Source organism: Papio anubis, chromosome 10 (genome assembly GCF_008728515.1).
Source record: "Papio anubis isolate 15944 chromosome 10, Panubis1.0, whole genome shotgun sequence".
NCBI classification, from domain to species: Eukaryota; Metazoa; Chordata; class Mammalia; order Primates; family Cercopithecidae; genus Papio; species Papio anubis.
The window spans coordinates 83,486,671-83,508,555 of NC_044985.1; the positions used below are offsets into that span (position 1 = coordinate 83,486,671).

The window sequence follows — 21,885 nt, forward strand, 5'->3', positions numbered from 1 at the left end:
TAAAACTGACCACATAATTGGAAGTAAAACACTCCTCAGCAAATGCAAAAGAACAGAAATCATAACAAACAGTCTCTCAGACCACGATGCAATCACATTAGAACTCAGGATTAAGAAACTCACTCAAGGCACAGTGGCTCACACCTGTAATCCCAGCACTTTGGGAGGCTGAGGCAGGTGGATCAAGAGGTCAGGAGATTGAGGCCATCCTGGCTAACATGGTAAAACCCTGTCTCTACTGAAAATACAAAAAATTAGCTGGGTGTGGTGGCAGGCACCTGTAGTCCCAGCTACTCAGGAGGCTAAGGCAAGAGAATGGTGTGAACCCGGGAGGCAGAGCTTGCAGTGAGCTCAGATCATGCCACTGCACTCCAGTCTGGGCAACAGAGCGAGACTCTGTTTCAAAACAAAAACAACAATAAAAAAAAAGAAGCTCACTCAAAACCACACAACTACATGGAAACTGAAGAACCTGCTCTTGAATGACTACTGGGTAAATAACGAAATTAAAGTAGAAATAAATAAGTTCTTTGAAACCAATGAGAATAAAGGCACAACATACCAGAATCTCTGGGACACAGCTAAAGCAGTATTTAGAGGAAAATTTATAGGACTAAATGCCCACAGGAGAAAGCAGGAAAGATCTAAAATCGACACCCTAACATCACAATTAAAAAAATTAGAGAAGCAAGAGCAAACAAATTCAAAAGCTAGCAGAAGACAATAAACAACTAAGATCAGAGCAGAACTTAAGGAGATAGAGACACGAAAAACTCTTCAAAAAATAAATGAATCCAGGAGCTGGGTTTTTGAAAAGATCAACAAAATAGATAGACTGGTAGCAAGACTAATAAAGAAGAAAAGAGAGAAGAATAAAATAGGCACAATAAGAAAGGACAAAGGGGATATCACCACTGATCCCACAGAAATACAAACTACCATCAGAGAATACTATAAACACCTCTACGCAAATAAACTAGAAAATCTAGAAGAAATAGATAAATTCGTGGATACACACACCCTCCCAAGACTAAACCAGGAAGAATTTGAATCCCTGAATAGAACAATAACAATTTCTGAAATTGAGGCAGTAATTAATAGCCTACCAACCAAAAAAAGCCCAGGACCAGGTGGATTCACAGACGAATTCCACCAGAGGTACAAAGAGGAGGTGGTATTATTCCTTCTGAAACCATTCCAAACAATAGAAAAAGAAGGACTCCTCCCTAACTCATTTTATGAGGCCAGCATCATCCTGATACCAAAACCTGGCAGAGACACAACAACAAAAAGAAATTTCAGGCCAATAACCCTGATGAGCATCAGTGCGAAAATCATTAATAAAATACTGGCAAACCGAATCCAGAGGCACATCAAAAAGCTTATCCATCACGACCAAGTTGGCTTTATCCCTGGGATACAAGGCTAGTTCAACATACACAAATTAGTAAAAGTAAACCATCACATAAACAGAACCAATGACAAAAACCACATGATTATCTCAATAGATGCAGAAAAGGCCTTCAACAAAATTCAATGCCGTTTCATGCTAAAAACTCTCAATAAACTAGGTATTGATGAAACATATCTCAAAATAATAAGAGCTATTTATGACAGATCCACAGCCAATATCATACTGAATGGGCAAAAGCTGGAAGTATTCCCTTTGAAAACCAGCACAAGACAAGGATGCACTCTCTCACCAGTCCTATTCAGCATAGTATTGGAAATTCTTGCCAGGGCAATCGGGCAAAAGAAATAAAGGTATTCAAATAGGAAGAGAGGAAGTCAAATTGTCTCTGTTTGCAGATGACATGACTGAATATTTAGAAAGCCCCATCATCTCAGCCCAAAATTTCCTTAAGTTGATCAGCAACTTCAGCAAGTTCTCAGGATACAGAATCAATGTGCAAAAATCACAAGCATTCCTATACACAAATAATAGAGAGCCAAATCATGAATGAACTCCCATTCACAATTGCTACAAAGAGAATAAAATATCTAGGAATACAATTTACAAGGGATGTGAGGGACCTCTTCAAGGAGAACTACAAACCACTGCTCAAGGAAATAAGAGAGGACACAAACAAATGGAAAAACATTCCATGCTCATGGATAGGAAGAATCAATATCATGAAAATGGCCATACTGCCCAAAGTGATTTATAGATTCAATGCTATCTCCATCAAGCTACCATTGACTTTCTTCACCGAATTGGAAAAAAGTACTTTAAATTTCAAGTGGAACCAAAAAAGAGCCCGTATAGCCAAGGCAATCCTAAGCAAAAAGAACAAAGCTGGAGGCATCACGCTACCTGACTTCAAACTATACTACAAGGCTACAGTAACCAAAACAGCATGGTACTGGTACCAAAACAGATATATAGACCAATGGAACAGAACAGAGGCCTCAGAAATAATGCCATACATCTACAACCATCTGATCTTTGACAAACCTGACAAAAACAAACAATAGGAAAAGGATTCCCTAGGTAATAAATTATGTTGGGAAAACTGGCTAGCCACATGCAGAAAACTGAAACTGGATCTCTTCCTTATACCTTATACAAAAATTAACTTAAGATGGGTTAAAGACTTCAAAAGTAAAACCCCAAATCATAAAACTCCTAGAAGAAAACCTAGGCAACACCATTCAGGACATAGGAATGGGCAAAGACTTCATGGATAAAACACCAAAAGCAATGGCAACAAAAGCCAAAATTGACAAACAGGATCTAATTAAACTAAAGAGCTTCTGCACAGCAAAAGAAACTATCATCAGAGTGAACAGGCAACCTACAGAATGAGAGAAAATTTTTGCAATGTCTCTACCTGACAAAGGGCTAATATCCAGAATCTACAAGGAACTTAAACAAATTTACAAGAAAAAAAAAAAAGAAAAACCATCAAAAAGTGGGCAAAGGATATGAACAGACATTTGTCAAAAGAAAACATTTATGTGGCCAACAAACATATGAAAGAAAGCTCATCATCACTGGTCATTAGAGAAATGCAAATCAAAACCACAATGAGATACCATCTCATGCCAATTAGAATGGCAATCATTAAAAAGTCAGGAAACAACAGAGGTTGGAGCGGATGTGGACAAATAGGAATGCTTTTACACCGTTGGTGGGAGTGTAAATTAGTTCAACCATTGTGGAAGACAGTGTGGCAATTCCTCAAGGATCTAGAACTAGAAACACCATTTGACCCAGCAATCCCATTACTGGGTATATAACCAAAGGATTATAAATCATTCTACTGTGACACATGTACACAATTGTTTATTGCAGCACTATTCACTACAGCAAAGACTTGGTATCAACCCAAATGCCCATCAATGATAGACTGGGTAAAGAAAATGTGGCAGATATACACCATGGAATACTACGCAGCTATAAAAAAGGATGAGTTCATGTCCTTTGCAAGGACATGGATGAAGCTGGAAACCGTCATTCTCAGCAAACTGACACAGGAATAGAAAACCAAACACTTCATGTTCTCACTCATAAGTGGGAGTTGAACAATAAGAACACATGGACACAGGGAGGGGATCATCACACACTGGGGCCTGTCGGGGGTTGGGAGACTAGGGGAGGGATAGCATTAGGAGAAATAGCTACTGTAGATGGTGGGTTGATGGGTGCAGCAAAACACCATGGCATGTGTATACCTAGGTAACAAACCTGCACGTTCTGCACATGTATCCCAGAACTTAAAGTATAATAAAAAATAAAAAATTGGGCCGGACGTGTTGCCTCACACCTGTAATCCCAGCACTTTGGGAGGTTGATGTGGATCATCTGAGGTCAAAAGTTCAAGACCAGCCTGGCCAACATGGTGAAACCCCATCTCTACTAAAATACAAAAGTTAGCTGGACGTAGTGGTGGGTGCCTGTAATCCCAGCTATTCGGGAGGCTGAGGCAGGAAAATCACTTGAACCTGGGAGGTGGAGGTTGCTGTGAGCCGAGATCACGCCATTGCACTCCAGCCTGGGTGACACAGTGAGACTCCATCTCAAAAAAAAAAAAAAAAATTAAAAATTAAAAATCCTGATTCCATTGATACCCTTTTCTGAGGAGGCTGGAATCAACCCAATTGAAAGAATCAACTATGGAGATTGCCAGTTGTGTAGAATGAACAGTTTGTCAAGGAGAATCAACCATCTCATAGCTAGTTTGAAAGGAAGGCAGATATAATCTTGAACGATTCACACAAATTCATAAGGTGTTAAAGGCATGAAAATAAATTTTTAAATACTTCAAAAAAAATAAATAACAGGTGAAGGAAAAAAACAGTTTTGACGTGGGAGGGCTGCAAGAGAAGTAAGGACTTCAGAGCTCAGGGCAATTTCCATTAATTTCCATTAATACAAGGAAATTTCCAATTTCCATTAATACAAGGAAAGAGGCTGAAGTCAAGGGTGTTTTGTTGATTGCAGAGTTAAACATGCTGGGGGCATTTTGGAGATCATGATGAAAGAATTCGGAAGCTAAGGAAGGAAAAGATAAATAGGGCATTATGCACCTTGTACCCGATTTACAATTCATATAGAATCTAACTCCCTGAGTTCTGCAACATGAAGGCCCAGAGGTTGTAATTGGAGGAATATGAGAATAGGCATGTTGAGGAAGCTTGGCCCAAATGGAGATTAACAGAGGTAGAGATGTGAGGCAAGATAGAACTATGTCTATCTGCTCACTGCAAGCTCCACCTCCTGGGTTCATTCTCCTGCCTCAGCCTCCTGAGTAGCTGGGACTACAGGCGCCACCATGCCCGGCTAATTTTTTGTATTTTTAGTAGAGACAGGGTTTCACCGTGTTAGCCAGGATGGTCTCGATCTCCTAACCTCGTGATCTGCCCGCCTCGGCCTCCCAAAGTGCTGGGAGGCGTGAGCCACCGCGCCCGGCCGGGACTTTAACTTTAAGGTATCAATATTTTAGTTTGTTGATAATGCAGCTTTGGAGCCAGCATTCACGATGGCTTCCCCAAGAAGTACTAAATCCTGAGATTCTTAGTTTCTAGATAGTTCTCTGTTTAATCCTCTTTTCCCTCTCCCCTCTGTTACTGCCATAGTTCAGGATCTCACTTTTTTCTCCCTGGGGTTTTGCAGAAACCAGAGTCATTATTTGCTATGCTCACCCACGCTAAACTCGTTATTTTCCCACAATGTCAATTTACCTGGCATTTTCTACCCATGCCATGCTTTCCTACCCCCACATGCCTTTGTACTTGCTCTCTTCTCCTGCCTTGTCCTTTCTCTCCTTGTTTTCCAGGTAACAACCCATCTGATTTCTACCTTAAAGCCTATTTTGAATACCATTCTGTAAACACTTTTTTGACTACTCCCACCACTTTGATTTCACAAACATTACAATTCCTCATCTGTGTCTCCGCTACTTTGCAGAAGTGATTTGTATTGTTTCCTCAATTATACTGTAAATTCCTTAGGCCAAAAGTTATTTCTTATATCTATTTCAGTCCATAGTCTTTCACACACAATAAGTTCTCACTAAGAGTTTGTTGAATAAATAATGTGATGCATCAAATGACACATCCATCTCTGTGTTTTTCACCAAAGGGTATCTCTAAATACGTTTCCTCTTTACTTTCTCGTTAACATCAAAGGTAGATGGTCCCTCAATTCTCTCTTAAGTTCAATCATAAACAAAGCCCTTACTCCCAGCTTTTTTAATCCATCCAAGTGACTTCATCAGTTCTTTCATTTCCTTATTTATCTCCACACTCTCTCCTTTTCAATTTGCTTTATATTTTCTGCTGTCAAGTATATCAGGTTTCAGTTATTCATCCACAGGATTACCACCTTGACTCTATTGCTCCTTATAGATACTTCATTTGTGCCAGATCTTCCCACCAATGCGAGCTGTAAAAGCATCTGTTTATTCTTTTTGTCCATCAGGTAATTGTCAGATTGCACATACAAACACATGTGCAGAAACAAAAACAAAAAGTACAAATCTTAAAGAAGAAAGGAAATATTTTCCTAATATTCAGTAATTTTGCAAGATTGCTATACAAAAGCTAAGCCAAATTTTAGAGATTACTATTTATTTGGGCCCATTTAACATTTAGACAAAGGCCTCCTTCCTTCTCAAGCTGCGACTAATAAGCTGTAATGAATCTTTGGTCTTCTAGTCACATATATAAAACCTAGAGAATGGAGAGTTATTAATTTTTATAATAGACCTTTGAGAACCTGATGAAAGGTATATAGAGTCTCACCCCAGGAAAAAACATACTGTCATTTTTTAGTTAGTTCAGAGGTTCACAGGTCCTGTGAAGCCTAACCATAGATCCAGATGTAAAATCCACTCATCTAAAAAGTTATCAGTTATTAGAGATGGTTTAAAGGTTTCCTTTTTGCTAATTTTTATTTTCTAATTTTCATAAAATGAAAATTATTTGTGTTAAAAAATATATATATATATTTAAAACAAGCCCATATTACATGATATGCATAAAGGATCTGGTAAAATAAATTCATCATGTAGTGAACTTGTCAAAGACTAATGGGTTTTGAATGAGGCATGACTATAATACAAGGCACTTAGTTTTCCCATCTGTAAAATGGAGTAATTAATATTAATCAGTCATCATGTCATATAGGTTAATACTTGCAAAATTCTAATAATTGTGATTTTTCTATTCTCTCCCTGGGTAGTCTCTCTGTCATTTAGGTTGTAATTTTCTTCCCTAGTCTTGAAGCAGATATAATGCCACAGCTGTTTCTTCAGCTATTCTGTTTTCTGTGAACAAACACCTGCTTAGAATGTACCTAAGGAGTTATTTCTTTGTTTTTTGATAATTAAAGCACTGCCATAGTGATGGCCGACATCTGGATTCACTTTTAAAGACTTTGTTGTGTTTTTCTGGTTCCTGGGAGACTCATGAAGTATAACGCATTAGATGGAAATGTGGTGATGTGCTTCATTTTGCAACAGCAGTTTTATTCTCACTTTGTTATTTCCCCACTGCAATGAGAGAGAGCTGCCACTCTGCTGTTGCTGCTAAGAGATCAGGGGAGCTGAGTTGAGCTCTAGAAATTTAATATGCCATATAATGCCTGATTCATTTTGATTCTGGCTTTGACTTGATAAACTCACTTAGGACTGCTATAAAAAATCAATATTGGCCTGCCACCATAGTGGCTCATGTCTGTAATCCCAGCACTTTGGGGGGCTGAGGTAGGTGGATCACTTGGGGCCAGGAGTTCAAGATCAGCTTGGCCCACATGGTGAAACCCCATCTCTACTAAAAATACAAAAATTAGCTGGGCTTGGTGGTGCATTCCTGTAATCCCAGCCACTCAGGAGCCTGAGGCAGGAGGATTGCTTGAACCTGAGAGGCGGAGGTTGCAGTGAGCTGAGATTGCACTCCTGCACTCCAGCCTGGTGAGAGAGAGAGGGTGTATAAAAAAGAAAAACAAAAACAAAAGAATCAATATCCAGAGATTGAAAATTTGTATAAATTTGTGTTTGTATAAACTGGTTTTAAGATAATTTCTTTTGGAGGACAAAAAAAGTCTAAGGTCTCCAACTATTTCCAACAGTAATAGAGAAACTTGGCAAAAATATCCCAATATTATGTATAATTTCCTTAAAAGATACAGTCTTCAATTTCTGCTATATAATTATAGTTCACTAAACTTTTCTAGAGTTTGTTTTCAAGCATTATGCACCTTTGTTTACAGTGATTATAAATTACATCATTACTGCCTCCACCTTAATATTCTTCTTAGCCTGTGTTACAGGTAACAATTCTTCAAAGGAAGAAATATGTTGTCAGTCAGGGTTCACAGTTGTAAGTAATAGAAGCTAATTCTGGCTGAGTGAGGAGAAAAGAAGTTTGCTAAAAGGAGATAGGAGGACTCAGAGAATCAATGGGAGGCTAGAGGAACAGGCATGGAATTAGGCTTCCGGAAACAATGCTTAAAACTATACCATAAAACTGGTCCAATGACACAGTTACTGCCACAACTTATTATTGCCCTACCAAACACTAAATGTAACTGCTGCCACTCCCACTGCCCAGCAAGGCCACTACTGCACTAGTTGTGGCCTTGCAAGCACTGCCATCCCAAATGTCATATGCCTTTATCAGCAAATTGTTTTCAAAGCAGAATCTTCCCTTTCTCAAGCTGCTAACTTCCAAATCAGTCTTCTGCAGGTATGCTGGCCCTAGCTTTGAGAGTCTAGAAAAATTTTCAGAGCTTACCTTGGGGAAGCACCACTTATATTAAGATTGGAAATTCCCTAAACATAGCAAATATATTCAAAACATCCTGAGCTACCAGAAAATATGAAAATGTTTACTACAGGGGAAAATCAATTTTAGTTAAGAGTATATGCTAAGTGCCAGATGCTTTAAATCACATTACTTAATGCTCACAAAAATAGATACTTAACTCTATTTTAGTGAAGGGAAAGCTGGGGCTCAGAAAGGATGTTACTAGGCCTGAATTGTCTTGTTGGTAAAATGGAGAACACAGATTCACGCCAGGTTTTTATCCTTCTGAATTCTTCATTTTATTTTATTTTATTTTATTTTTATTTATTTTTTGAGATGGAGTCTTGCTCTGTTGCCCAGGCTGGAGTGCAGTGGTGCGGTCTTGGGTCATGCAAGCTCTGCCTCCTGGGTTCACGCCATTCTCCTGCCTCAGCCTCCCGAGTAGCTGGGACTATAGGTGCCCGCCACCATGCCTGGCTAATTTTTTGTATTATTTGTAGAGATGGGGTTTCACCGTGTTAGCCAGGATAGTCTCGATCTCCTGACCTCGTGATCCCCCTGCCTTGGCCTCCCAAAGTGCTGGGATTAGAGGCGTGAGCCAGCACGCCTGGCCCATTTTATTTTTTTACAACAGAACTCTAATTTCCACTTCTCAGCTTCTAATGTACATATAAGCAGTGGTGTACAAAGTTGTGGGGCTGAGGGGAGAGTAAAACCATCAGCTTTGGGAGCAGGCAACCAAAGATGCCTTATGTGGGAGAAAATTTAAAAACAACAGTAAAACAGACTAAAAATAGATCTGCTTTTCAATGATAATCATCATGTGATATCAATTCTAAACAATGTCAGCAATAAAATATTCCTTCTCGCTGAGGTGAACTGTTCCCCACTCCTTGGTAACCAGTACATATAGGAAGCTGCCAAGTTAATTTTCAAGACTTTTCCAAAGAGAAGTTTGTTTAGAACTTAATAAAGGTGCCATAAACAGTCTTATGTTCCTAGAGTAGACCATAAAGAAGCCATTTAATACATGATGCACTAAGTACCTATCTTTTAACATTGTTTCTAAGAATAAATGAATTCCAATTTTCATTTTGGAAGCACATCTCTCCCAATTTTGGCAGTGTGAGAAGGGGTTGTTTATCTTCTAGTAGCATCAGACCCTCTGGTAATATGACAGAACCTCCTGGGAGAGCTCCTTTGGCAGTAGAGGCTCTCTTGGCAAGATGGCTGTTGCAGATGAGGAGAAAGAAGATGGGTCTTGGTAATTTATACAGTAGAAGAGGAAAGGGCACCTCTTTAAACTGGCAAGGAAAGTAACTGTTTAGGTTAATAGGTTCAGAGAGTTTGAGATCTTGAAACATTACTTTGCACTACCACCAAATTATATGTTGAATTCATTCATAAATAGGGAACCTTGGCTGGGCACGGTGGCTCATGCCTGTAATCCCAGCACTTTTTCAGGCTGAGGTGGGAGGATCGCTTGAGCCCAAGAGTTCGAAACCAGTCTGGGCAACATAACAAGATCTTATCTCTACAAAAATAATAATAATAATTTTTAAACATTAAAAAAATAGGGCGAAGCTGGATCAATTTTTTAGTGAGACTGGAAAACTAATGATATTAAATTTAACCTTCAGAGTTTCCAGGTATCCCTGTCATTTGTGTAAAGAAAATTACTGTCATTCTTATGTATTTTTATATATATTTTTTCAAATGTAAATCTGTGATTTGGAAAGATTAACTGACTTGTACTGTACATATAGTGGAGCCTAGTGTTACAGAAATTGAAAAACTATATTGCATATACACAAAAAGCTATTAAATGGAAGGCAGAAATACATGTGGCATATTGCACAAAAATGACTGCTTACCAATTAATAAATTAATAAAAAACAGAAAACTTTTGTAGTATTAGTGAGGATTCCTCAAAGAAACAGAACCAGTAAGGTACATATATATCCATGTGCAAACACACACACACACACACACACACACAGAAAGAGAAAGGCTGACACAGAGAGACAAAGTGATATTTTATCTGTTTATGTATTGGAGACAGGGTTTCACTCTGTCTCCCAGAGTGGAGTGCAGTGGCTCAACCATAGCTCACTGCAGCCTCAAATTCCTGGGCTCAAGCGATCAAACTGTCTCAACCTCTAGAGTAGCTAGGATGACAGGCATGTGCCACCATGCTCAGCTAATTTTTGTACTTTTTTTGCAGAGACAAAGTATTGCTATGTATGTTGCTCAGGCTGGTCTCCAACTCCTGGCCTGAAGTGATTGTCCTGCCTCAGCCTTCTGAGTCACTGAGGTATTTATAAGGAACTGAGAAAATTCACAAGTATGGAGGTTAAGAAATTCCAAGGTCTGTTCCAGTCTAAGTATGGAGATCTGTAAATCAATATTGCCAGTGGTCTGAGTTCCGGTACAAGTCCAAAGGCAGGATGTTCCAGCTCAAAGACAAAGGCAGAGAAAGCAAATTCTCCCTTACTCAGCTTTTTGTTCTAATCAGGCCTTCTATCGATTGGATGAGCCCCACCCACATGAAAAAGGGCAATCTATTTTACTCAGTGTACCAATACAAATGTTAATCTCATCCCAAAACACCCTCACAGGCACATCCAGAATAATATTTAACCAAGCAGCTGGGCACCCTGTGGCCCTCTCAATTTGACACATACAATTAACCATTATGCCTTTAAAAAGGGCTGTATTTCAATATGTTATAGAAATTTAATAGAATATATAGAACTTTCTTACTATAGAACATTTAATAGAACAACCGACCTTGAAGTATACAGAGTATATAAGACACGATGCCTTTGATTGCTTTAAAATTCTAAAGAGAGAAAAACTAACAAAAGAATAAAAAGAAAAAAATGAAGCAAGTGAGGCAAATGTCTTAAAAGTGTCTTAAAAATGCCTTAAAAGTGTTGAACCTGGGGTGATGAGTATAAGACAAAGTTATTATACCATTCTCTACTTTTGTTTGTGTTTGAAGTTTTTCATAATGAAAAAATTTAAAAATAAACACTCGACTTGTGTCCTGAATATGCTCTTCCTATTATTTCCCTTAACTACTAGCACAGACTTTGATAATCACACAAATCATAATTTGCATATTATCTTTGATTCCTCTTTTTCATATACAAGAAGTCACTAAGTCTTATAGATTCTATTCCTAAATATCTGTCATATATATGTCCCCTCTTCTTGGCCTAACACTATTTAACCTAGACTACTGTAATATCTTGCTACTTGGTCTTACTTCCTGTTATTATTCCAGCTAATTGCAATCTATTATCCACAAAGCTGTTAGAACAACTATCTAAGCATGAATGAGATCACGAAATTTCCTTTCTTAAAACCTTATGACTTTTATGTCCTTCAGGATAACAATGCAAACTCCTCTGCAGAACTGACACATTTCTTAAAGATATGACACCTCCTCACATCGTCAGCTTCATCCTTTGCCATTCTTTACCTCAAGCACTATAGTATTCCAAACTACTTGCACTCCGAATGTGTAATGCCCTCTTAGATCTTTCTGTTACTGCGTATGTTGTTGATTCAGCTGCCTAACTCCAATTCATTCTCCTCTGGTGAGTCTTCCCTCTTTCCCACACTCAAATCGTATTATGTGCTCTGTACTTTATGATCTATCCCACAGTACCAGAGGGTACCTCCATATTAAACTTAAATTATAGAAAAGTAATTGCTTTCTGGTCTGACTTTTCCTATTAGATGGTTGACTTTCATAAGGCAGTGACTATGTCTTTTATCTTTGCAACCCTTGCACTTAGTACAGTTTTTGGTATAAATATTATGTACTCAAAATTTTTAAAAAATAAATGCCAGGTTTTATATATTGTACATGTTGAGGAGGTGACAATATAGTTGTGACAAATCAATTTCATATTACTAAAACATAAGGCACAAGTTGTGCCACAAAATAAGTTAAAATGAAATTATTTATTATTTTCAGGAAGGAATGCTCAATTCTAGTTTTAGGGTGGGATGGGGGTACAGAATTGAGAAAGTTTGAGGGAGAAGATGGCAATTGGGATGACTCTGACAAAAAGAATTTTAATACTTGGAGAGGCAATACCTAAGGAATACGTTCAGTAACAGTACTGACATAGTAAAACTGAGGGTGTAATACAAGATGATAGTGTAGTGCCACTGAGCATGTAACAGAGTATTGGAAAAAGCTACAGAAGGAGGTTAGGCTTTAAATGCTGGCTAAGGAGGAAGTATGTAATTTAGAAAGCAACTATAGTGTCATTAAAGGCAGTTACTAGCAGAAGACAAAATATTAGAGCAACTATGCTAGTCCCATTAAGGAATAACAAGGTCATCTTTGATAGGTAGTATGGTATAGACAGGCAGAGAGACTGAGTTTCAAGTGCTGGTTCTGTCACTTATTAGTGGTATGATCTTGAACGTGTTACTTAACTTTGCTAAGTCTTATTTTCCTCATTTATTTCAGAATAACTTTGTGATTAAATTTATATAAAGAGATTAGCACGGTGCTTGAATTAATCAGTGATATTTCTGCTGCAACTGATAAAAATTCAACTCAAATGCGCATAAGCAAATAAGGGAAATTATTAAAAGACTACTGACTAGATCAATGAAACAGAATCGAAAGCCCAGAAATAGACCCACTCAAATACAGTCAACTAATCTTTGACAAAGGAGCAAGGGCAATACAATGGAGCAAAGATAGTTCAACAAATGGTGCTGAAACAACTGAGCATCCACATGCAAAATAAAAAATAAATGTAGACATAAATTTTACATCTTTCATAAAAACTAGCTCAAAGGGCCGGGCGCGGTGGCTCAAGCCTGTAATCCCAGCACTTTGGGAGGCCGAGACGGGCGGATCACAAGGTCAGGAGATCGAGACCATCCTGGCTAACATGGTGAAACCCCGTCTCTACTAAAAATACAAAAAAAAATTAGCCGGGCGTGGTGGTGGGCGCCTGTAGTCCCAGCTACTCAGGAGGCTGAGGCAGGAGAATGGCATGAACCCGGGAGGCGGAGCTTGCAGTGAGCCCAGATTGCACCACTGCACTCCAGCCTGGGCGACAGAGCGAGACTCCGTCTCAAAAAAAATAAATAAATAAAATAAAAAAATAAAAATAAAAAAAAACTAGCTCAAAATGTATCACAGATCTAAATGTAAAATGTAAAGCTATAAAAGTCCCAGTAGACAACAGAGAAAAATCTAGGTGACCTTGGGTTTGGTGATGTCTTTTTGGATACATTACTTAAAGCACAATCCATAAAAGAAAACACTGATAGTTAGACTTCCTTAAAATTAAAACTTCTGCTTTGTGAAATTCACTGTTAAGAGAATAAAAAGGCTCACGTCTGTAATCCCAGCACTCTGGGGAGCTGAGGTGGGAGGATTGCTTGGGTCCAGTTCAAGACCAGCCGGGGCAACAAAGTGAGACCTAGTCATAGAGACAGAGATAGAGATAGAGAGAGAGAGAGAGAGTGAGAGAGAGAGAGAGAGAGAGAGAGAGAGAAGACAAGCTACAGATTAGAAAAAAATCTTTGAGCCGGGCGCGGTGGCTCACGCCTGTAATCCCAGCACTTTGGGAGGCCGAGGCGGGCGGATCACGAGGTCAGGAGATCGAGACCATCCTGGCTAACACGGTGAAACCCCGTCTCTACTAAAAATGCAATAAATTAGCCGGGCGAGGCGGCGGGCGCCTGTAGTCCCAGCTACTCGGGAGGCTGAGGCAGGAGAATGGCGTGAACCCGGGAGGCGGAGCTTGCAGTGAGCCGAGATCGCGCCATTGCACTCCAGCCTGGGCGACTAAGCGAGACTCTGTCTCAAAAAAAAAAAAAAGAAAAAAGAAAAAAATCTTTGCAAAACAAATATCTGATAAAGGCCTGATATCCAAAATAATTAAAGAACTCTTAAAAGCTAAGCAGTGCGAAAACAAACAGCCCAATTAACAAATAAACAAAAGATTTAAGCAGACACCTCACCAAAGAAAATATTCACATGGAAATAAGCATATAAAAAGACACTCAACATTATACATCATCAGGGAATTACAAAATAAAACAATCAGTTATTATCACACACCTATTAGAATGGCCAAATCCAAAACATTCACAACACCAAATGTTGGTGAGGATGTAGAGCAACAGAATCTTTCATTTAATGATGGTAAGAATGCAAAATGGTATAGCTACTTTGGAAGATAGTTTGACAGTTTTTCAGAAAACTAAATATACTTTTACCATTCAATCCAGCAGTTGCACTTTTTGATATTTACCCAGATGACCTAAAAACTTATGTCCAAACAAAAGTCTGCACACCAAATGTTTATAACAGCTTTATTCATAATTGCTGAAAACTTGGAGGCAACCAAGATACCCTCCAATAAGTGAATGAATACATTAACTCTGATTCATAAATTCAATGGAATACTATTCAGCAATAAAAAAATGAGCTATCATGCCAAAAAGGTATGAAGGAAACTTAAATGCATATTGCTAAGTGAAAGATGCCAATCTGAAAAGGCTGGCTACTACCTAATTCTACCTGCGTGACATCCTGGAGAAAGTAAGCTATGGAGACAGTGAAAAGATCAGAGATCTCCAAAAGAGCAATGACTAAGTGGAACACGGGGGATATTTAGCATGGTGAAACTATTCAGTATGATACTGTAATGGTGGATTCATGGCAGTACACATTTGTCAAAATCCATAGAATATAAATACTAGGTGGTGCAAAAGTCTTTGCCATTTTAATGGCACCAACCTAATACAAACAGTGAGCCTTAATATAAATCTGCCTGCCTCAACCTCCCAAAGTGTTGGGATTACAGGCGTGAGCCACTGCTTCTGGCTTTCCTGGTCCCTTTTTTAGATGGAGTTTCACTCTGTCACCCAGGCTAGAGTGCAGTGGCACGATCTCAGCTCACTGCAACCTCCAGCCCCCAGGCCTACCTCAGCCTCCCGAGTAGCTAAGACCACAGATATGTGCCACCGTGCCTGACTAATTTTTTAATTTTTTTGGTAGAGACATGATTTCACAATGTTGCCCAGCCTGGTCTTGAACTCCTGAGCTCAAGCAATCTGCCCGCCTCAGCATCCCAAAGTGCTGGGATTACAGGAGTGAGCCACCATGCCTGACTTACAAGCTCTTTTTGAGGAGGATTTTTTTTCTTTTTTTTTTTTGGTCTATGCCTAGGGGCATTTCTGAGTTGCTGGCTTCTTCAGCTCCAATTCTGCAATATATGACGCAAAAAGAATACCCAAGGTATCACCACCATTTTGTTCCTTGAGTCCTGAGGTCCCTAGTTGGTCTGCTTTCTCCTTTCTACCTTTCAGAGTCTTCTTCAGTTTGTTTCATAAATAATGTCCAGGGTTTTTAGTTGTACTTATCAGGAGGAATACAGAAATTCCTATTTATTCCATCTTCTCAGAAGCATTTTATGAACTTCTCTATTTCACTAAAGAGTTCTTCAGTAAGAATGCTGATGGTATCAGCTCCTAGTTGTGTATGAAAAGAGACAGAACGAAAGAGACAAGAGTCAAACCAAATATAAAGAGAGTATAGAGGGCCCAGGATTTCTTGTGTTGGAAAATAAAATTTTCTATCTCCAGTTTCTCCAATTAAAATATAGCCTGGTAGCCACAGATATAGATAAGATCAAGAGTATAAATATGAGATCCTTCATATAGGTCTTTGAAAGAACTAAAGTAATAACTATTAGACCTTATCAGCAGGGCAGAGGGGTTTTGGAATTTTAAGGTCATGGTCTCACAGAAACCTCTTCCCAAAGTAAAAATCTCTATACAGAGAGGCATGCTTTATTATTATTATTTGTTTAAGAGATGGGATCTCACTATGTTGCCCATTACTGAGCAGCACGGGGTTGTGACCTGCTGTTTCTGACCTGGGTTGGTTTACCCCTCCTTAGGCAATCTGGTGGTCCTCTGCTCCTTGGAGGTTACCATATTGATGCTGAAGCTAGTGCGGACACAAAATTGGCGTAGTGAATTACAGCCCAGAACTCTTGAACTCAAGTGATCCTCCTGCCTCAGCATTCAGACCAGCTGGGAGTATAGGCACACACCACCATGTCTGGTGAGAGGCATGTCTTAAAAACAATTGTGGAGGCTGGGTACAGTGGCTCATGCCTGTAATCCCAGCACATTGGGAGGCTAAAGTGGGCGGGTCGCTTGAGGCCAGGAGTTTGAGACCAGCCCAGGCAACAGTGGGAGACTCTGTCTTTACAAAAAAACTTAAAAAATTAGCTGAACGTGGTGTATGCCTGTGGTCCTAGCTATTTGGGAGGCTGAGGTGGGAGGATTGCTTGAGCCTTGCAGGTCAAAGCTTCAGTAAGCCATGATTGTGCTACTGCACTCCAACCTTGGCAAAAAAAGTGAGACCCTGTCTCAAAAAAAAAAAAACCCCAAACCAAAAAAACAATTATGATTGTGAGCTTTGGAGCATGGCATAGACTATAATCAAATTGCATAGGAAACACACAATTTTAAAGTAAATTTTATAGGTAAAAAAGCTATTAGCATGCCCTTAAAAGGGCTGACAGTATTCGAACATGCAAAAAGACCTTTGGATCCCTAATTTGCCATTGGCAGAAAGCAGGTTAAGGAAGTTAGTCAGCTGCCAATATGAGCTACTTAAAGTGTATCCAAAGGACAATGGAGAAGAAAAGGTGTCTCATAGTATATTGCTCAGAGTCTAGAGCCAAAACTCATTGAACACAATGGAATACAGAGCCACTCCCAGAGACCTAAGCTGGGCCACACTCAAGGAATATTCCCTTTCTCAGGAACAGAGGGATCTGAGAACACGTGTCTAGATGAATTTCAGAACAGCTTGGAACCAAGGACTGAAGTGTGCTAACTTTCCTCTTTTTGAATGGAAGTATTATGTGACTTTCCACTCCTTATTTCACCACTAAATATTGAGTGTGTGAGGGACAGGTAACCTTTTTCACCTTACAGTGCATATCAGGCGGTTCTGCCACATTGGTACCTGATATAGAACATGAAATTCTGAAGTATGAAACCATGATTGGATGAGAATTAGGGCGTCTTGGGGTAGGAGTGAATGTATTTGTATGTGAGTATACGGGAAAAGAGACTTATCTTCTCATCATTCACCAGATTCATGGCTGAGGCCCCTATAACAAAAGAAAGATTAATAGGAGAAAAGCATTCAAATTTCTTTAATATAAGTTTAACATGACACAGAAGCTTTCAGAAATGTAGACTCAAATAAATAGGGAAATTTGTATATTTTTATGCTATGTTTGATGAAGAAGTGGATAGCTGAGACGTATGGACAAAGGTGGTGTGATCTAATGGTAATAAACTCGGGGGAACTTAGCAAGGCTTGTTTGTTCAGATCCTTCTCCTGTGACCCTGTGCCTTCGGAGATAAGGATGTTCCTTTCCTCCGAAAACAAGAAAGGAACCTCTGACACAAAGGTCATATGATCTACTTCAGGGGAAGGTCAGGAAATTAAGTTTTATGGCTGCTCCAGGAAAGAAAAATGAGGGAAAGATGAGAGTGACCTTCCTGCTTCTGCTGTTTTCTCAAATGCCACAATACCATATTTTGGAGTAGGAAGAGGGATCATGAGGAGGGATGTGAATAATTGTGGCCAGAGAGTGGACTGTGGTAGATTATAAAAATGGCCACAATTCTTCAACCCTGTCTATGTCTATGTCCTATGCAATGTGACTTCGCAGTTTTTCCCATTAAGAGGTGGAATCTATTTCTTCACTCCTTGAATTGAGCCGGCCTTATTTCTTGCTCTGGTTAATAGAATGCAGCAGCTGGATAACATGCAAGTTCTAAGTCTTGGCTTCACTTTTGCTCATTCTCCTAGGCACCAGCATCATGAAAATAAGCAAGCCCAGACTACTCTTCTGGATAATAAGTGATACATAGTCTAGTCACCTTTGTTGCCTTAGCTAATAGCTAGCCAGTCACCAGACATGCAAGTGAAGCTATAATAAATAATCCAGCCCCTAACCTTTCTGTCAGCTGAACACAGGGATTAGCCAAGTTCAGCTGATACCGGGCCAGATCAGCAGAACTGCCCAGCTGACTAACAGGTTCATAAGCAATGATAAGTACTATTGTTTTATGCTACTGAATTTGAGATTGGTTTGTTATATATACAGCATTATTGTGACAATAAATAACAAGACATATATGGAGTACTGAAGTAGCTGTCCAACTGGCTTCCCTTGACTGCATTTCTGCCTCCTTCAATTTCTTCTCCATACTGCTGTAACAGTGATCTTTCTAAAGTGCAGACCTGATCATGAGTTTCCCTATTTAAAATTCTTCAGTGGCTCCCCAGGTTTTTCAAGATAAAGGTTATGTTTTAGTCTCATATAATCATTTTTTTAACCTTTAAGCTCTGTTGGACTTGACAATAATCTAGTCTTAGCTAAGCCTTCTTTCTTTCTTTCCCCTCCCTCCCTCCTTCCCTCCTTCCCTCTCTTTCTTTCTCTCTTTCTTTCTTTCTTCCTACAGAGTCTCTCTCATCACCCAGACTAGAGTGCAACGGCACGATCTCGGCTCAGAGCAACCTCTGCCTCCTGAGTTCAAGCGATTCTCCTGCCTCCAAGCGATTCTCCTGCCTCCAAGCGATTCTCCTGCCTCAGCCTCCCAAGTAGCTGGGATTACAGGAGCATGCCACCATACCCGGTTAATTTTTGTTTGTATTTTTAGTAGAGATGGGGTTTCACCATGTTGGTCAGGCTGGTCTTGAACTCCTGACCTTGTGATCCACTCGCCTCGGCCTCCCAAAGTGCTGGGATTACAGGCATGAGCCACCGCACTCGGCTGTACCTTATTTTTTATTCACCTTGTGCTTAAGTTCAAAGTTCTCTGAATTCTGATGGGTCTAGCATGAGCTTGGGTATGGTTGTTTTAAAATATGTCTACAAGAGTTTGGATACTCCTCCCCTCAAGAGGTAGAGCCTTTTCAAAAGATGGAAGGTAATTCTCCTCCCCTTAAGTGGACTTGGTGACCAGGTTTTAATTAGTTCCTCTTCTCGCCAGCCCTATGTAATCACTAATGTAACTTCTGAATCTATAGATACTCAATTTTTAGAGCACTAATAAAAATGGACTCATATAATATGTAGTCTTTTGTGACTAGCTTCCTTCACTTAGCATGTTTTCATAATTCATTCATGTTGTAGCTTAGATCAGTATTTAATTACTTAAAAAAAATAGAGGCAGTGTCTCACTATGTTGCCCAGGCTGGTCTTGAACTCCTGGGCTCAAGCAATTCTCCTGCCTCAGCCTCCCAAAGTGTTGGTATTACAGGAATAAGCCACTGTGCCCAGGCTAATTCCTTTTTGTTATTATTGATTAATATTTTATTATTCAATAAATCAATATATTGTATGAATATATGACATTTTTAATTCATTTATCAGTTAATACACATTTGTGTTGTTTTTACTTTTTGGCTATTACAAATAGTACTGCTATAAACATCTGTGAACAAGTTGCTGTGTGGTTATATATTTCCATTTCTGTTGAATATATACCAAAGAGTAGAATTGCTGGGTTACATGATAAATCTATATTTAACATTTTGAAAACTATCAAACTGTTTTCTAAAGCCACTACACCATTCTTATGAGCAATGCATGAATACCCAACTTTTTGTTGACATTTTTTATTATCTATCTTTTTACTGTGACCATCCTGGTGGATATAATGTGGTATCTCTTAGGGTTTTGATTTGCATTTCCCTAGTGGCTAATGGTGTTGAGCATCTTCTCATGTGCTTATTGTTTATTTGTATATCTTCTGTGAAATGTCTATTCAGATCCTTTACCCATTTAAAAAATTGGGTTTTCTTTTTATTACTGAGTAGTAAGAATGGATTTTATGTTTTGGATATAAATCCTTTAACCAATGGTATAGTTTGGAGGTTTGTCCCCTCTGAATCTCATGTTGAGATGTGATCCCCAATGCTGGAGGCAGGATCTAATGGAAGGTGTTTGGGTCATGGGGGCAAATCTGTAGCCAATGGCTTGGTGCCTTCCCTATGGTAATGAGTGGTTGTAGGCTCACATGAGATGTGGTTGTTAAAAAGAGCCTAGGATCTCCTCCCTTCTCTCTTGCTACCTCTCTTGACATGTGACATGCCAGCTCCTTTTCTCTTCTGCCACGGGTAAAATTTTCCTGAGGCCTCACCAGAAGCAGATGATGGTGCCATGCTTCTTTTATAGCCTGCGGAACTGTGAGTCAAATAAACCTGCTCCGTTTTTTTTAATAAATTACCCAATTTCTGGTATTCCTTTAGAGCAATATAAAATGGACTAACACAACCAATATGTTATATCCAAATAATTTCTCTCATTCTGTGGGTTGTCTTTTCATTTTCTATTGGTATCCTTTGAAGCACTAAACTTTTTCTAATTAGATAAAAGTCTGATATGCCCCCCCCCTTTTTTTTTACTCTTGTGCTTTTGGTGCCATATATGAGAATATGAGATCAGAATTCCAACTGCCTCTTTTGCAAAAATGTTTAAGCTGACCCTAAGATGTATATGGAAATGCAAGGAACCCAGAATAGCCAAAACAATCTTGAAAAAAATGATCAAAGTTGGAAGGCTCACATTTCCCCATTTCAGTACTTACTACAGAGCTACAATAATCAAGACAGTGCATATTGGTATGAGGATAGGCATGTAAAACAGTAAAATAGGATTGAGAGTCTAGAAATAGACCTTAAATTTACGGTCAAATGTTTTTCAACAAAGGTGCCAAGATAATTCAAGGGGGGAAAAAAAAAGCCTTTTAACAAGTGGTACAGGGCCAACTGCATAGACACACACACACACAAAATGAAGTTAGACCCCTTCTTCGAAGCATTCAAAACTCAAAAGGGGGCGTAGAACTAAATATATGAGCTAAAACTATACAATTTTTAGAAGAAAAAAATAGGAGTAAATCTTCATGACTTTAGCCAAAGCCTTCTTGATATGCAGTGATTGGCATTTTGAGGAAGTAGGTCTCTAATAAATTATATACCACAGGAACAGTGTACATGGTGTTGCTTAGCTGGTGAAACTAGCCAAAGAATAAGCTTTCAAATCCCCAAATGCTCCATTCTCTAATTTTTATTTTATTGAGCATTTTGGGAGCCAAATTATATGCTAGAGTGGCACACCTCATATGAAGCCTGTTCCTCTCAAGGCCCAGTTTTGGCAAAGAAGCTTATTAAAACACAAAAAAATACCTGTTCAAAACCAAGAATAATTTTTTAAAAGTAAAACTTTTTAAATCTCTTAAAGAACATCAAATGTGATCCAATTAAAATCTCACAGAACTTCTTAAAATCATTTCCACATTCTTTTCCCTCTCAATTGCTCACAGAAAGTCACATTTAAGGGGTTTTGCCCTTTTATTTTATTTTATTTTTTTAAGACAGACTCTCACTGTGTTGCCCAGGATGGAGTGCAGTGGAGCAATTTTGGCTCACTGCAACCTCCGCCTCCCAGGTTCAAGTGATTCTCCTGCCTCAGCCTCCTGAGTAGCTGGGATTACAGGTGCCCACCACCATGTCCGGCTAATTTTTGTTTGTTTAGTAGAGAT

The 21,885-nt window shown here is 39.1% G+C and overlaps 1 long non-coding RNA gene across 2 annotated transcripts in view; it reads right to left on the reverse strand.

Annotated features, from left to right (window-relative positions):
• Positions 1-21,885, reverse strand: part of LOC103876427 — a 35,873-nt gene that overhangs the window by 10,811 nt on the left and 3,177 nt on the right. The window lies entirely within an intron of this gene.